This window comes from Cynocephalus volans, chromosome 3 (genome assembly GCF_027409185.1).
Source record: "Cynocephalus volans isolate mCynVol1 chromosome 3, mCynVol1.pri, whole genome shotgun sequence".
Lineage (NCBI taxonomy): Eukaryota > Metazoa > Chordata > Mammalia > Dermoptera > Cynocephalidae > Cynocephalus > Cynocephalus volans.
In genome coordinates, this window is record NC_084462.1 from 74910503 (window position 1) to 74928205 (window position 17703).

Consider the following 17703-nt stretch of genomic DNA (forward strand, 5'->3'; position numbering starts at 1 on the left):
CAAAGCATTGAATTCTGCATGGTTTCTGGCATGAATGAAGACACTTAAACTTGTATATATGTGAGTGTACAGTTTGTTCTTACACTGTGTCACTGTAGCAACAGGTCCTGGCCACTAATGGTTCATCATGCCTGGTGCCTCTCTCCACACCCGTCCCCACACCCCCCTTGCTCAGGGAGGACTGAGTCCTGCAGCTGGTTCTGCCCTGATGGCCCAGCGCCCCCCAGCGCTCACACACACACTTGCAGGCTCAACAGTAACCGTGACCACCCAGCAAGTATGCAGTGTTTGCTTTTTCACTTCAAATCGGGGTCATCTGCTTCCTTCTTCCCAGATGGGCTGACAATTGTCAAAAAAGCCTTCCTCTACCCGTCTTGCTTACCTCTCCACAACGCACCCCACCCCTGCCATCACTCCTCTTTCTTTCCAAACCTCAAAACCAAAACGTGAAAAGTATTTTTGTACCCTGTGTAACAAAATATTTATGCATCATAAAGGACTTTCATGTGTGCGTACCATTAATTATTAAAGAGACCTTGTTCACCCTGTCAGATAAGTTTAATGTTTAGTTTGAGGCATGAAGAAGAGAGTTTCCGTTCTTTAGCAGTGAGCCTTTGTGTCAGGCGTTAGTTTAAGAAAAATGAAATGAAGGAAAAATCGTGCAATTTTATTTTGTTTTGTGAGCATATCAGTGCTTTATCGTTGGTCACAGCTGCGGCTGTCTTGCTGTTTCAGACTTGGGAGACTCGGTGGCTGTTGTAATTGCTGATCCTGTGAGAATGTGAAACTGGATAATATATGAAATGCAAAATAAAATCATCCCAAGCGACTGCTCTCTGGCCTTTGCTTCCATCTTCCCTGGGTCGCTGACTGTCACTCAGAGGGCATAGCCAGAGAGGGCTTGAGAGTGTGGGGGAAGGGAGTGAAGCAGCCCGGCTGTGTCTGGCCTGGTGACTGTCAGGGTGGGAGGACCTTGGGGCTCACTTAGCCTCTCCCTCCTTCCTTCTTTGGGATGGCTTAAGAAACAGAGTCCTGGAGGGGAAGTGACTTGTCCAAGGGCCATATAGCTGGAGGCCATGTCTGTCAGCCTGCCCTGTGCTTGCTGTATTCGTTTTCTCATTTTCAGAGATCTGAAGTAGGGATAGATATTCCCTGGGCCGGTGTAAGCACCCAGACAAGACTTTGTTTTCTCAGGGGCTGTTTTCTGCGTCACTTAACCCTTTCTGGTCTGTAGTCTTTTCAAGCTCTCCAGTAGAAAAGGACTGAGGTTTGGAGTGTTGGGCTCCTCCGTGGAGTGTCTGTCCTTGGTGTATATCTTGTGACTGGAGGGAAGGATAGGACCCAGGAATCTTGCCCAGAAAGTGTTAAACTAATCCACTCTAGACTGTGGACTGCCGCTGTGATTCCTGGGAGCAGAGCAAATGGGTGTGAAGGTCAGGGAAGCTGTGCGGTGCCAGGAGGCTGGGCCGGGCCGGGTGTCAGGACCTGCAGCAGCCCTGATTCTTCCCTTTTGTGATGTGGGGTATCAGTTTCCTTATCTGTGAAGTGGTTTGAAGTCCTTTCCAGCTCCTCCTCGGGGGCTGGAGTGCTGAACTGATAGTTTTACTGTGTTTTTTCCATCCATGCCCAGAGAGCTGCCCTGCACCCCACCCTCACCCCTACCTAGAAGGGGAGAGCAGGAGAGCCCCAGAGCCCACCCCTGCTGGGTTTCATTCCAGCCTTGCTCTGAGTAAAGCTGAAATAGCTGTAGTTGGCCCTGGTTGCTTCCTCACCCGCACCTTGGGTGACTCTAAGTGTCTCTCTCTACTCCCTGCCTCACCCCTTCTGAATCCCAGTCCTGCACTGGGAGACTTGGGTCTAAGGTGTTCACTTCTGATGAATGTGTCAGCTGTCAAAGGTTTAGGGGTGACACGTGCAGCCCAGGTGCTGTGAAGGATGGAGGAGCTTAGTCAGACACAGGCCCCCAGAGGGAGTCTCTGGGAGGAAGGGAGTTGATGGCTGTGTTTGTGCCAGGAAGAGGTGGGGGTCAATGCCTTTCTGCCTTGTGCCCCTCCTCACTGCAGTATTTGGACCAGCTGGGCACTTGCCACACAAACAAGGCCTTGCCAGCCTGCAGCCCCGCCTGGCACCCGTGGGGAAGCTGCCGTGAGCCCCACAGCCCCCAGCCAGAGCCGAGCTGATGCCTGACCTACTTCATCTGTGTCAGGAACCACTGGGTCTTCCTGAGGTGGTGAATTATTTAGCTGGGGCACTTGGGCCTTTCTGACAGGGGCTAAGAAAGCTGCTGCTCCATAATTTAAAGGCCCCTGTGCCTGTGGCTTCCCTGGGGGGCCTCCACGGTTTACCAAGCAGGGCCCAGGCCTGGGTCTGAGAGGAGCCATGGAAGGGGAGGGAGGCCCTGCAGCCATTCCAAAGGCAGCTCTCCAGCTGGACTAGGGGCTTTTCTCAGGGTGGGACTGCTGCAGAAAGTCGTGTTTGCACTGAGCTTGAGCTGACCAGCCTCCAATGTTTCCAGGCCTCCTGGTGAGGACACAGTATGCCTGGTGTAGAAGCAGTGGATCCTGGCCCCCTGTCCCATGCTCTCTCCAGAAAGTAACACTTCCTTTCCCGAAGTGTTTACTTTTGGTCTCTGGTGGCAAGTGAAAGGCTTCTTTCCTTTCTGAAAGGGATTTAGGCACTGCAGAATAACCAGGGTTCTTTCAGTCAGGGGCCCCTCCCCAGCAGCACTAAGACCTCCCCTGGCAGAAGAGCCCTCCTTTACGTGTATTCCTCCTCCCCCAGCAGTGAGGCCTGGGCTGAGGAGATGACTGCCAGGCACCAGGGAGCCCCTGCTGCCCTCTGTGCCCAGCCAGACACTGCCTTGACATCGTACAACAGAGATGGTGCTCTTCACCCTGACTGGCCGTTCTTGGGTGCTGCTGCCGGGCCGGCATATTTCAGGGATGTGACTTTTAACTTGGGGCCTTCACAGGAGAGCAGGTTCCCAGGTTCCAGGCTGTGTGGCCTGGCATTAAGCATGCCTGGGAATCAGGGTAAAAGCTCAGGCTGCATGGGGCCCCTGCAGGGGTCTTAGGAGGGACCAGGACTCACTCATTCCCCACCGTGCCCTGCCTGTCCTGCAGGTGCCCTGCAGAGCTCCATTTCCTGAGGTCTTGAGTAAAGCCTTTTTGATCTTGAGGAGTTCTCTGTAACAGTGCAAATATCCATGAGAAACAGGGCTAAGCCCCTCATAGTAGGATTAGAGAAAGTGCCAGAAGAGGACCCTGGAAGGGAAGTGTGAAAAGGGGGAAGAAAGACTTTCCTGCAAAGATATCAGGAGGTGGGAACAAAACCTCTCCACCAACCGCAGTCCTCCCCTGCCTCTTCATCCCTCCATGCAGGCCTCCACCCGGTGGGTGCCTCCAGGAGAGCAGGCCCGTCTCCCTGACACATTCTGTCAGGCACAGAGGAGGGGTTAGAAGAGGGAGAAGCTGGGCAGTTCACTGCGCTGACAGTGTTCCAGGGCTGACTGGAAAGGGGCATGAGCTCCTGACACATTTCCCCTGGCCCCCTTGACCATCATCCAACCCATGCACACCCTCTGTGGGTGCCCTGTGGCCTCTGGTTGGGATGAGTGAGTGGGAGTCCCTGCCAGAGTTTGGAGGGAGGGCAGTGAATGAGGTCAGGTACCCTTCGGCCATTGTCTTTATGACCTTAGAGCAAACCCCTTAACCTGTCTTTCTGAAGGGCCCTTCAGATGACCCTAGAAAACTGGAATCAGAATGTTAGCATTGAGAATATTTTGTCCACTCCCTTCTCCCATTTTACAGATGAGAACATTGAGACACAGAGAGGCTCTAATGGTTTGCTCTAGTGGTTTGCTCTAATGTCATGAAGAGAAGGACCAATGCATGCTCAACTCATGTCTCCTGACTCCCGGTCCAGTGTTCCTTCTACCACCCCACATGGAGGCAGAAGACACTGGATCCCACAGGCTTTGAAGCCTCTCCCTGCACTTCCAGAAGCCAGGACTAGAGCTCAGGTCTGCTGACTGTGGTCCCCTTCCTATCATTGCCACATTCTGCTTTCTTTTTTTTTTAAAAAAGATGACCAGCAAGGGGATCTTAACCCTCGACTTGGTGGTGTCAGCACCACACTCTCGCAAGTTAGCCATGGGCCAGCCCCCACAGTCTGCTTTCTGTCCGAGGTATCTTGGTCTAAATATGACTTGATCTTTCCCTGGGATATTGGGTCCTGCTCCCAGATTAAGGGACAAAGAAGGCCCTCAGTGACTCATCTAGCTTCAGCCCAGCCCTATGCAGTCTCTCTGGCCTTTCTCCCCAGGTGTTAGGCTTTTTGCGCCTGCAGGACCCATGGCCCTCAGCTTATGCAAGAACCAAGATACTGTATCTCCATTTCTGCCTGTAGTAGAGAAAATGCAACAGTTTAGTAGGAGGAGTCTACGATAAGGAATGGCTATCTCATTCCTTAAAAGCCTATTGTTTTCCCTTTGAATGTGTATTTCTTTATGACTCTGTGGCCTTCCCTCACAAGGTTATTAGGGGAGTTAATGATAGCAAAAGAACATGCCTAATGTATAGCAGGTACTCACTAAATGTTTTCTATGGCTATTTTAACAGAACACATTTTCATATTCCTCTCATCCTCAACAATAAATAAAATTGAGTTGATTCTGATTTATGCACACCTTGACTACTTCTTTTTTGTGTGTGTGTGGGGATCCAAACCTGTGACCTTGTGGTTATAGGGCTGCACTCTAATCATCTGAGCTAACCGGCCAGACTTCTTTTTTTTCGTGGCTGGCCGGTATGGAGATCTAACCCTTGACCTTATAACACAGCGCTCTAACCAACTGAGCTAACTGGGCAGCCCTTGCCTGTTTCAGTGACTATTTTCCAATGGATCAATAGTCACTGAAAGGGTTTTTCATTGCACATCCTAACTGGAAGAGGGGTGGGGGAAAAGACAGGGCAGGAGCTCAGGAATCTCAGATAACATCTATAAGTCCCCAGAGGTAGCTTTTGGCACTTTACCACCGGATCTAACTCTAGCCTTTTATAAGACCATTTAGGATTTCAGGGTTCTGACCATACTAGTAGTAGCAGGAATACTCATATACTGCTTTAGAATTTTCAAAACACATTCACACATATTGTTTCTGATGATTGCCATAAAAGACCCATAAGATAAGAAAGAAAGGCATTATCATCTACTTTTTACAGCTATGGAAACTGAAGTTAAAAAGGTCCCACAGAGAGGGCTTACAACACCACGGTCAAGGGTTCAGTTCCCCGTACCAGCCAGCTGCCAATAAATAAATTCAAAAAGTTAAAAAATTTAAAAAAAAAAAAAGGACTCAGAAAGCAGAAGGCTCCATTCCCAGGTTTTCTGGTTCTCTATCCTGAGTTAAATGATTCTCTGTGATTCTAGGCCCTAGATTCCCACAAAGGTCAGGGTTCCTTCATCTCTGAGAGAACTTCACGGAAACCAGAGAAGCCCAGCGTGGGCAGGAGGAAGAGCCAATATGCCCAAATCTCCCTCGTAATCTGGTTAGAAATAGGCTGAAAAAAACAAAACAAAAACAAAAACAAAGGCCATGACCATCAGAGTTTGTGGTGGGAAAGAAAAACTTAACCTGGACAAGGGTGAGTGAGCAGAGCTCAGAAATCTCTCAAGGTAGACTTACTTCCTAATTTGGCCAAAGCTGGATAATACGTGTGCCCGTATCAATGACCTATATCTGAATTTGTTGATCACTTTAGAGTCGGTGAGCAACGACATCTTCACAATGCTTCCTGAATGATTAGCTTTTATTAACCAAGATGAGTCACTTGTTTGTTATTTTCTTTCTTTCTTTTTTTTTTTTTTTTTGGTGGCTGGCCGGTATGGGGATCTGAACCCTTGACCTTGGTGTTATCACCACCGTGCTCTGATCAAGTGAGCTAACTGGCCAGCCCAAGTTTGTTATTTTCAATAATTTAGCAATAATAGAGCGGGATAAGAGAGAAGGAAGGAGCTAAATCCACAGGCTATTCCCACAAAGCACTCCTGTCTCTGTCTTTGAAGTTGCTCTGCGAAGGCTGTTTGGGAAAGATCAGCTCATTTCTTGGACAGGAAGTTCCAGTTTGGAGAGGTGTCGAGATGCCAAGGTGGTGTTTGGCCGTGATGAGCCAGGCCAGCACACTGAGCTCTGGGCTCTTGCCAGCCAAGGGGAAGGCCCACACTGATTTACCCATTCGTTCTCTCTCATTCAGTTATCCTTTTTTTCCAGCAATCACTTGTTGAGCACCTGCTGTCTACCTGCTCCTGTGTTTGGTACTGAGGTAGAGAGTAAGGCATAGTTTCTGTTCTCAAGGCACACAGCCTGGGGTCTGGGAGTCTGGGCTGTGGAGCTACTCAAGTGGGTAGTAGTCAGGAAGAGTTAGGGGTTAGTGGTTCCAAATGCCTCAGTTTCCCTCTTTCCCCTTGGATGCCATCCTACTGCCTGCCTTCCCACAAGAGTCCAGAACCCTACTCTGGGCTCTGTCGTAATGAGGCTCTGTGCTCGGCTGCTCAGAACAGCTACATGAGTGGCTTAAGAGGTGGACACAGAGGGAGATAAGCCCATTTTCTACCCCAAGGCAACTCCTCAGCTTCCAGAGAAGGATACCTTTGGCTTCTGTCCCCTGGTGAAGGTGGTTTCTCATGTTAGAGGCTTCTTGGATGTGCCTGTTTCTCTCCTCAAATGCAGGTTCTCATCCTTGGATCCAGGAGAGTGCCTACTGGAAATTAGCACACGGGGGAGAGGTGGAGGGAGAAGCACCACAAAAGGGGAAACAAGGAGGGGAGCAAAACCCCCAGAGCGATGGTCACCACTAGGCTTTTCCCCAAAGCCATACTCCCAATCATTTATTTGCTTATACTTTCTTTGGACCTATGTATTTAAATGTCTCCCATCAGGCTGGCTGGTTAGCTTACTTGGGAGAGGGTGGTGCTGGTAACACCTGGGTCATGAGTTCAGATCCCTGTACTGGCCAGCCACAAAAATAAACAAACAAATAAGTAAGTAAATAAATAAATCTCTCCTGTCAACAGCCACCAGATGAAACATGCCAAAATACCACTTCAACAGTTTCAAAGAACTTCCTTCCATGGTTCTCTAGAGCCTATGGGCTGATGGCCAAAGTCAGGCATTCAGAACCCGCCCCAGTCTGGCTTCCAGCCCCTTTCTTCCCGTGCATTCAAGTCCAGACATTTGCTGACCACTGGGCAGGCTCTGGTGCACACTCACAGAGAGGTTTATCCCAATTAGATTGATCACCGCCTTCATCCTAAGGCAATGGGAAACCTCAGTGTAACCCCACCCCAGGTTTCATATCCTAATGTATCTGTAGGCATGCCCTGTGGCCCCGGCAAGTCCCTTTCTCTCTCTTTGGCCCCCTCTCTGTCTTATGCCCACCTGTGTTTACCTCTTAGGCCCCTTGGCTTGGCCCAGGGGTGACCAAGGTGAAATTTCTGCTCTCCTAAGGCTTAGCACTATGCATGTGGCCTCTGGTGTGGCCTCCTTCCTCCTGGGAACAGGCTGGTCTGAGTGGGGCTGGGGCACCCTCTTGTGGCTGAAAATGCTCACAAGCCTCTCACAGAGATATTTTTCCCTTTTGATCTTCCAGGACGAACTTTGCCTGGGGCTTCTTGGGGGTCCATTTATTCTGGACTGGCTGGGGGGCCTCTGTTCTGAATCATGCTCTCAGAGGCAGAATCAGGCCATCAATCACAAACATTTACGAAGCACACTGGACTTTTACATAGTTTATATTCTAGATAGTTACTCTGCTGGCACTGGGGATTTGAAAGTGAGTATTAGGCCCCGGAGAGATTTGATTCAACCCCCTCAGTTCACAGATGGAGAAGCTTCAGCCCTAGGAGGCAAAGAGATGTGTCCAAATTCATTCGGATATGCAGAATTGACATAAAACTCAGGCATCCTGACTCACAATGTCATAGATCAAGTCAGTTACCTCTGTACTCTTCCATCTCACTGACTAAACCCCTAGATGTCCACAGTAACAAAGCTTAGTAACCACACTTGATATTTTCAGAGCTTATATTTCTAATTTCTTATACCTGGGAGACTTTTTACCCATTGGAATGGCAGGGATAGACCTTCCTGGGAGCTCAAATTTGGACTGTTTCCTTCCAGTGTGCTATTTTCAGGTGTCACTCTGCTAGTCAGCACTGCCAGGCATAGATCTCAGCTATGTAGACCTTGCTGATCCCTGCCCAGACTGGAAGTTCCTTTAAGGTACAGGCCATGCCATTGCACTCACCAGCATAGTCCAGGGCACTTGGTGGTATCAAACACACACCTGCTAATTGACTACTTCACTTTTGAGACAGGTTGAAGGGAAGTCTCTTCCATCCCTGGACACATGTCCTCATGGGAACCCAACCTCAATGGAAGTTCCCACCCAATGAAAGCAGTAAGAACTATCTGAAGGCACAATGAGCTGCCTTAATAGGCGATGACTTTCTTGTCCCTGAAGTTCTTCAGGCTTATGCTGGATGATGCTTAGTGGGGATGTTCTAGGGAGAATTCAAGCACTGGATGACTGGGCAGCTCCCATTCTGATATTTTTTGGCCCTGCTCTCCATCATAAAATGATGCGGTCAAGAGTTGCAAACTCCCAGCCTGCAGGGGCAGAGGGTGATGAGACTGAGGGAGGCAGCCTGGGTGACTGGGTGGCAGGAGAACTCATGTCCCACTGAAAGGCACAGCAGTGGCTTCTCAGCACCAGCCAGCTGCTGCTTAGCAGGATGGGGGGCCCCATGTGGCTTGATGTTTTGATTTTTCAAGTGAAACTGGACATTCAGATTTTAATGTGAAAATTCCTTATTTTGGGGGGCCGGCCTGTGGCTCACTTGGGAGAGTGTGGTGCTGATAACACCAAGGCCACCGGTTCGGATCCCGTATAGGGATGGCCGGTTTGCTCACTGGGTGAGCATGGTGCTGACAACACCAAGTCAAGGGTTAAGATCCCCTTACCGGTCATCTTTTAGAAAATTTAAAAAAAAAAAAAATTCCTTATTTTGGTTATTGGAAACTAAGAAAAAATTAAAAGCTATTGCATGGCCTAAATCATGGTCCATGTGCTTGTCACTTTGCAAGTTCAAGTCAAAGATTCCTTCTAGTTTTCATTTTGTGCAGTGAGAGTCTAGGGACTAAAAGTGTACCCAAGTGCTCAGTTACTCCCAATCCATATGTGTAGCCCCAGCCTCTCCCTCCTTTGTTCTCTTCTTTCCCTACGGCCAGCAGAGAGCCAGGCACAGAGGCTGGGCTATCTGAGCACCTTCCCTCACCCCCGCAATCCCTACCTCCATACGGAAGAACCAGAATTGGGCTTTCTTAGAACGCTGTATCCGCAATGCCTCCAGCTGCCACCAGAGGGCAGAGTCGGTGCCGAAAACGATTGGTTTGGGGAGGCGGAGGCGTGGGGATCTCACCTTGCATCCAGGTTTAAGGGTTCAGGAAGGCAGCTGGGGTCGCTCCCCGGGGATTCACTGTGGCTCGCCATTCCCTGCCACATCTCCCAGTGGGTGCCCATCACCTCACCTATGGATCACAGGCGCAAATTTCAATCTGGATTTTCTGCCCTTAGCTGTCCCCTCACCCCCCCAACCCCCTTCCACCATCTCCCATGCCCCCCAATCACCCAGCAGTCACTGATATCATATACTGATCTGCCTAAGACCCACTTACTACAAACCTTTTCAATAGCCTTTAAGGGCTCCTCGTTGCATATCAATTTTTTCACAGCTGGAGTAGCAAGATGCCGATCCCGGCTATGTGAAGGAGGGTAGGGCCGGAGAAGATTTTACTCCTTTCGTCTCGATTGTAATTGTAAGGGCTCGTCTTGTTATTCCAACTTCATAGATGAGGAGATTGAAGCACACAGAGAAAAGTGACCAATTCAGACATCTGACAGAACTCGAATGTTTTCTGAATGTCCTTGCAAGATAGTGTGAGGGATATAAAAAACCTGAAGTTATGGTTCCCATCCTCAAAGAGACTATGACTTGTAAGGAAAACATGATACACACATATAAAAAGGTAATTAACTCCCGAAGCTTCCAAACGGACGGTACTGGCAATACCAACAGTAGGAACATCAGAGGTCCCTGGATCTAAGGGACAGGCTTCACAAAGGAGGTTGTCTTCAAACTGAGGCATGTGTACTCCGAGAGACGCAAATTTCTAAGGCTGGGTGGGCAGGGTTATCTTTATGGAAATCAATTTCAGAAAGTCATCTTTAGACAAAAAGGAAAAAGAAAAGAATGAAAACCAGAAAGTCATCTTTAATAAATACTGTTTTGTGACTGAGGATGCCTCTCCCTTCATTTTTTGCAATTCCTCATCTCCCACTTTACAACAGAAATGTGTGGGAAGCATGAGGCCTGCTCGCCCCTTTTCCCTGTTCTCCTCCTTCTGGGTACTCTCTCACATTTTGGGAGTTAGGTGTGGCCATGTGACTTGCTTTGGCCAGTAAAATATGAGCAAAAATATGTCTCTTCTGGGTTGAAGTATTTAAGAGCCAGTGTATGATTCTCCTTACCTTCTCTTGCCATGGTGACCAATGACATTTCACCTGGTGGAGCCTAGATCCCTGAGTGACGATGACATGGATCTGCACCCCCAACTGACCTGCGATGGACACACAGCGTGAGTGGGGTAGGTGGGAAAGAACCTCTGTTGGTTTAAGCAACTGAGATGTTGAGGTTGTTACTACGGTGTAACTCTACAGAGGACGCACCTCCCATTCATCCTAAATCTTACTCTGCTGTGTTGTCTTGATGTGTAAAAATCTCTGGGGCTCCAAGCAAAGAAATCATTTAAAATAGTGATTTTCAATATTGACAAAATGAATGACCCAAAATGACTGGGTAATAAATCCTTCTTGCAAATCAAAGATTTTCCAATATTTTGCTTTCAAGTTGAAGTAGGTGAAACAGGGTCAGTCGTCATTTGTTCAGTGATTAGGTGGTATTGAATGACTCTCTTAGAACTTCTTCCAGGGCCGAGCCCGTGGCGCACTCGGGAGAGTGCGGTGCTGGGAGCGCAGCGACGCTCCCGCCGCGGGTTCGGATCCTACATAGGAATGGCCGGTGCACTCACTGGCTGAGTGCCGGTCACGAAAAAGACAAAAAAAAAAAAAAAAAAGAACTTCCTCCACTCCTGTGTACTTGTCTATGTGAACCAGATTTCTCAGCATTAACACCAATAAAAATGAAATGTGGAAATAAAATTGATGCTGATCACTGTCTCGGTCTAGCATGAATACATCTGTCTCAATATAAGTTGTATTTCCTATAAAATTTTACTAATTTTTTTTTTGGCTGGCTAGTACACGAAATTTTATTTCTTACATTTAATAATGTCTGCCAACATTTGCAATATATTTATGTTGTTCTGATAAATGGTGAACTAATAATAATTGTAGTAAGTCAGTCCAGAAGAAAATTTCAAACTGATGGTCACAAAAAATAAGAAAAGAATACAATTTTAATTGATATATATTTTTATGGCAGAGAAATATGGTTTGATCAATAAAAGATTTTCAAGCATAAACTATATATTACATTAGAATAGCATTATGTGAGGAAAGTTGAGAGAAAATACAAGTTCAAGGAAAAAAACTGATGTAAAATTTACTATGTTAAAGAGCTTGCTTGTGTATTTTGCAAATGGTTAATGATAGGTATCAAATCACTGTGCTATTTAGATCCACTGGTTACATTTAATATAAGTTTTATTTTTAAATGTTAGTATTTCTAAAACACCAGAAATCCTTTATAAGTATTTGATTTAAAAAATTTGGGGGGTCGGCCCGTGGCTCACTTGGGAGAGTGTAGTGCTGATAACAAAAATTTCATGGGAATACATTGGGTTTGTGTGTGTGTGTGTGTGTGTGTGTGTGTGTGTGTGTGTGTGTGTGTGTGTGTGTGTGTGTTTGGCAGCTGGCCAGTACAGGGATCTGAACCCTCGACCTTGGTGTTACACCACATTTTTTTTTTTTTAAAGATGACCGGTAACGGGATCTTAACCCTTGACTTGGTGTTGTCAGCATCACACTCACCCAGTGAGCGAACCGGCCATCCCTATATAGGGATCTGAACCCGTGACCTTGGTGTTATCAGCACCTCACTCTCCCAAGTGAGCCACGGGCTGGCTCTCACCACCATCATTTTTTTAAAACAAACTTTATTGAGGGGTACATAATTTTTTTAAATGTTTAGGATATGCATGAGCTAAATTATTGAAAGACTACAGCCTTGAGAGATGGGCTGGACGTGGCTTGGTAGATGAGGAGGAGAAAGGCATCCTGGGTAGGAGCAAGAGAGAGATTACATATGGGAGCAGACATAGGGCATGTTCAGGGAGCTGTGGGTGGACCAGTTTGTGGAGATGAGTAGAGTTAGGTAAGCTAGAAAGGTAAATTGGGGTCAGACTAACAGGTTGAGGAGTTTCTGTTTGTTAATTCTAATTATGCAAGTTATTATATGATTACAGTTTCCTTGAAAAAAATAAAGCTTTATGGATGGGCCTGGGACCAGTATTCTGGTTCCCTGTCCACCTCCCTAGTGGTGCCCTTGGTTTCCAGTTTGTTGTAAGCTCCTTTGGACGTGTTTCCCTGTGTTCACATGCACATGTCACAGGTCTCTGCCTGAGGGAACACCTAAGCCACGGAGTTTCAGCTCCATCACGGGGACATTAGCAAGCTGGAGCTGAGGGATGCGCTGGGGATTGCTACAAGACTTTATTGTTACTCCTTTAGGCCTTGCCAATGGGGTTTGCTCAGTGAGAAAATGAGTTGTGACTTGTGGGTGAGGGAAGGAGTAGGGGGTAATTTTGGCACAAGGCCTGTGACACTGTATTGTCAGCGGGTGGCATTATGCACTATGCCACTGGAAGGTGGAGGGGAGGGTACAAAAAAGGTGGTGGGAGGACACCAAATCTCATCTTTATTTGCCTGTAGACATACCTGGCTGGGTAGAAGTATGCTCTCCAGCCACAGGTGGCCCTCTCGGTTTCGTTTGTGTCCCTACTTTTGATCAAGATAAGGGCACAGAAAACAATGTAATAATCATAGCAAGTGTGATGAGCAACAGCACCTGATGCTCAGCCTCCCTCCGTGTTGGAGACAATGGGGAACAGTGTGGACTGTGGCAAAATGAACTCCCTCTAGAGGGGCAAGCGGTCTTCAGCCTCATCAGCGGCTGTCCTGGGGGAATAGGCATCAATGTTAGCCATACCTTCTAATTTTTCAAGAGATTGTAGAAACTGGGATTTTTATGTGAAATTTCTCAATATTGAGGTTTCTCAAAAAATTTTTAAAGGCTATATTGGCCAAACAAGGCATGTGTCTGCAAGCTGCATTTGGCCTGTGGGCTGCTAGATCTGTGATCTTTGTTTTAGAGCTTCTTGCCTGAAGGCAGAGCACTGGACCACCATGTACAATGGTATTTCAAAAAGTTCATGGAAATATAGAATTAAAAGATAATACGAATCCTTTCATGAATTTTTGAGGTACCTTCATAATCTCTTGGCATGCCACTCGGCTGTAAGGTCTATGTGGTTGTATATGATTCTGGGCTTCTTAGGTAGATGCTGTGGCAATGTTTGACTTCATTTCCCATGTCTGGTACCCACCCGCTTTCCAACACCCAGTGACTATTAGAGCTCTGCCAGGAAGCTGGGAGCTTAGCAGAAGGTTCCAGAAGCGTCCCATTAATCCAGGGAAGTCAGCCAATCTAGATTCACTAAAGCCAAGACCCCTCCAGGGAGATGATCCTAAGGCCGCCAGTGTCCTTCTCTCAGGCTTTGGGGTGGGTTCTTATGCCTCTCCTGGGACAGAGCTCAGTGAGAACATAGAACGGTGACCATTTCTCAAAGGGCTTTGTCCTGTGTCTAAAGCCAAGCAAGGCAGTCAGACACAAATGAAAACATGCACGCACTCATGCACGTGCAAGCACACACACATGCACACACACATGCACACACACTCACTGTCCCCAGCACTTCCAAGGCCTTTTCCCACGCAGTCCCAGGGCAGCCGGAAGGGCAGCCGGTCATGGGAATGAACTAAGGCCCCCTCCCCCAGTGGAAGCTCCACCCTGCTCCATTTACTCCTGGCCACGCAATCCCCGGCCCCCTCCACCCCCTTACTACTTGCAGAGAAGGAAATAGCTGAACAATGTGGCAGATCAGAGAATGGGCTCAGAGCCCAAAGCCCAGAGCCCAGGGCCCAGGACTGGTCTTCGGCGGGCTGTGCGTTCTGACCCCCAGCTGCCCTACTCCCTCTCAGGTGGCTTCCCAAAGGTGGGCTTCCTCAGACCTATGAAACTTCATGGGGCTGAGGACTCTCTCCTCTCTCCTATGTTTGTCTCTTCTCCACTGTGTGGTAGCCACTGTGTCTCCAGAGGTTGGGGAAAGCAAGTCCTGAGAATGGAGAAAGTGTTGGAACAAGGGCACCAGAGCCCCGAGGTCTCACTCCCTCTTTAGGACAAAGGCATCTCTGCCTGGGCAGGAGGGATGGCGGTGCTCACAGCCTGTGGGGCCATTGTCAGAGGAACAGAAAGTAACTGCTAGTCATTTCCAGCTTCCTGGGGCTGGGAAGTTGGTGGGAACCACTACCTTTGTTTTTCCTGTTGTTCTAAAATAATGTTCTGCCTGGGATCAGAACCCTATGCCCCAGGCAGGACTACCCCTTGTTCACTCCCAGTTCCAGTGCTTTCAATGGCCTCACCTTCCGCCAGGCACTTCCTGCCATGTGAGCCAAGGGGCAGGGTTCCTCACCAATCTTTTACCACCTCTAGAAGCCAGTCTCTCCTCCATTCCCCTCCCACGGATCCTGACTCAGGAGTTTGCAGTGGGATCCAAGCTAGACCCTTTGAGGTGGCTCACCAAACACCAGATTGGTGACAATAGGCCAGACCTCATACCCTTCCCCTACCACGCCCACCAGTTCCAGGACATGGGGGAGATGAGTCCTGAATCTACATCTTTCCCCTGAGGTTTAGTTTCACCCTTTAAGTGATTTCTGCCCATTTGTAGTTTGAGCACACGCGAGTGACCTCTTGGGAACCTAAAAAGTCTTTGGAGTAGGAAAGAGCCCTTAAGAGTCTACTCCCAACCTCAAATTTTAGATGAGAAACTGAGGCACAAAGAGCACGAATGCCTTGCCCGAGATCCACAGCCAGTCAAGGGGGAGAATCGGGACTCTCAGATTTTCTGACTCCCAGGCAATGCCTTTCTGTAACATTTTGCCATATTCAAAGGCAGCTTTGGCATAACCCTGAGAGGGAACAGAAGAAAGATGCCAGTCTCTTGGCATCCTCATCTTCTTGCTTGGGCCTTTCAGAACCTTTATTTTTGTCGCCTTTTTCAGTGCTTGGGCTCTATTTTCACCTTGAAACAGTGGCATTTGTTCTTAGCAAAGAGCCAATGCTAATTTTTCTAAACTCCTCAAGCACCCACAGGCTGAGAACCCACTTTGCACTAACTGTGCTGTCTTTGTTTGCTTCCTCGTTGCTCTATACATGTAAATTACATCTCTCCAACTATACTGTAAGCTTTTATGCTTCCAAAAATATTCATCAAATTTTACCATGATAATAATAATAAAAATAGCCATTGAGTTTGCTTCTCATCCTCCTGGAGCTTTCAGTGTACTGAGTGTGTGACGTGGTGAGCGAGGGGACAACTAACTACCTACCAACGTGACATTGCTGTGAGGAAGCACACTGCGAGGAGCCATGCTCCAGAGGGATCTCTGAGGATGAGGAGTCAGCGTCGTGTAGATCTGGGGGAGGGTGGTCCAGGCCAGGGGAATAGTGGGAACACATGCCTGGAGGCCAAATGAAGCTGGAGACCCTGAAAAGAAGCCAGAGCCACTCCAGGAAGGAGAAGGGCACAGACACAGTTGGAGGGAAGGGGGCTCGGATCCTGCAGGGCCTCATGTGCCAGAGGGGTGGGGAACTTGGATTTTATTACAAGTGAGATAGGAAGCCACTGGAGGGTTTAAGGCAGAGTAATGACATGATCTACAAGAGTACATTTTAATCTTTTTTTGTTGTTGTTGTTGTTGGCCGGCTGGCATGGGGATCTGAATCCTTGACCTTGGTGTTACAAGGCTACTCTCTAACCAATTGAGCTAACTGGCCAGCCCAATTTTTAAAATACTTAAAAATATTAACCTGGCTGTTTTGAGGGGAATGGATTGGAAGGGGGTGAGAAAGGAGACCAGGAGGAGGCTGCAGTAATCTGAACAGGAGGAGATGTGGATTGGACCAGGGTGGAAGAGATGGAGGATAAACACACCCATTTTGGAGACAGAAGTGACAGGACTTGTTATGATCTGTTGGATGAAGAGTGCGGATGGAGGAAGGAAAGAGGAATTAAGAACAACACCCAGGCTGGCCAGTTGGCTCAGTTGGTTAGAGTATGGTGTTGATAACACCAAGGTCAAGGGTTCAGATCCCCTTACCTGCCAGCTACCAGAAGAAAAAAAAAGAACCCCACCCGGGTATTTATGGGGATTTGGAAGGACCAGGTTTGAGGGGGCAGGTGGAATCAACGGTGCAGGCATGTGAGATTAGTTAAATACATACCATAGAGATGTCAGGCTGGCCTCAGATACAGGACTATAGCTTAAAGGCAGTCTAGGCTAGAGATGCAAATTTGGGAGCCATCAGACTAGGGATGATATTTAAATCCATGGGAATGGACAAGATCCTCTAGAGCTATAGAGAAGAGGCTCCAAGATTGGGTCCTTGGGAACTCCAACATTTAGAGGTCAGATAGAATTGGTGAGCCTGGGAAAAGACATTGAGAAGCGTCCAGAGAAGCACTCAGGAGAGTACAGTGTCACAGAAAAGAAGAGAGGAGAATGTCTAAGAAGGAAAGAGTGGTCAACTCTGTTAAATGTTCCTGAAGTCAAGTAATAGGACAAAAAGCCAACTCTGAATTTGGCTGCTTAGAGACCAGAGGTGACCCAGCCAGACACAAGCAGTCTCCGTGGACTGGAGAGGATGGTGTCTGATCGGAGTAGTTTGAGGCTTTTTTGTTGTTATTATTTTTGTTTTTAAAGTTTTTGTTATGGAAAATATCAAACATACACAAAAGTTAAAAGCATGATTCAACAATCATCAGCTCATAGCTACTGGTTTCATCCATACCCCCCGCCCCACCTTTGATTCTTTCGAAGCTAATCTCAGGCATATCATTTCATCCACAAATATTTCGGTGTGTAGGTGTGTATCACTAAAAGATAAGGACTCTTTTTAAGATAATACCATTAGCAGACCTTAAAATACTAATAATTCTTTCTTTCTTTCTTTTTTAAATTCAGATGCCGATATCTACTATTTTCTTTCTTTCTTTCTTTTTGGCAGCTGGCTGGTACAGAGATCGAACCCTTGACCTTGATGCCATCAGCACCACACTCTAACTGAGCTAACCAGCCGGCCCCCAATTATTTCTTAATATCATCAAATCAGTGTTCAAATTTCCCTCATTATCTTATGCTTTTTTTTTTTTTTTTTTTTTTACAGTTGGGTTCTTTGAATCAGCATCCAAAAATAGGAGCCACACAGTCTATCTTTGCTGGATATGTCTCTTAAGTCTATTTTAATCTACAGATTTCCCCTCCACTTTTTTTGTGAAGCAAC